Below are 940 nucleotides of genomic sequence, written 5' to 3' on the forward strand. Positions count from 1 at the left end.
CTTAGAATTTAAGTGACTGTGAATCATTTGGGGAACTTTGAGTAACAGAGACCGCACATTGAAGCTATTGCTACTGAGGGGCCATCCTGGAGTAGCAGCTAGACTCTTGTTAAAAAAGAAGAAAAAAGACTGAGGGGTCTACCTCCCATGTGCTAAAAAGATAACATTATTTAGTCATCTCTGAACATCAGGGGATGTAGGTTTTTTCTTCACCTCAGTTGTCTAATTTACTATGCTACTTTGAGCAAATTATTTAAACCTTTGCAATTCCTTTACAGAAAGGAAAATAAAGGTATTTTAAAAGCCTCTGAAGCAAGTGCAACATATGAATGCTGCTGGAATAGTTCCTGGTAGACAACTACATTGGCTGTCTATGGGAAAGCCCTTGGAAACTGGTTCATTGTGGCCATGGGATCAGTAATTAAAAAGTAACTAAAGCAGATAATGCTTACACAAAGAATCCAGCTTTCTGTTATAGCCAGTCTCCATATATTTATCAAACCATAGTGGTGAGTATCCTTGCACATCTGCCACCAGCTGCTGCTTCTACAGAAGTGTTGTAGAAGTGAGGACAAAAACCCATACTGGCACCTGGCCTCATGTGGACACTGCTTAACCAAAACCTGTGCTAACATAGGAAAGGCTGAGACTATCTTCACACAATGCAGAACATGGTCTTCAGGTCAGCCGTCAGTTCTATTCGTATACCATATTTACTTGCATACCATACACCCCCCTGCACTCCTTCCCACAAAAATCCTTCCAAAATTAGTGCATCTCAAGCAGGGGAGCTGATTTCTGTGCTGAAATTGAAGCATAGGGACACTATAATGGCTGCCAGGACACAGCTGCTTTCTCAGGCAGGGAGGGAGTGCAATCTGCAGCATCAAAGTTGCTGACAACTTGTCAGCAATGGTAAGAAGGTTAAAACTCGCTTTTG

This window comes from Gavialis gangeticus, unplaced genomic scaffold (genome assembly GCF_001723915.1).
Source record: "Gavialis gangeticus isolate Ggan-Ray unplaced genomic scaffold, GavGan_comp1, whole genome shotgun sequence".
Lineage (NCBI taxonomy): Eukaryota > Metazoa > Chordata > Crocodylia > Gavialidae > Gavialis > Gavialis gangeticus.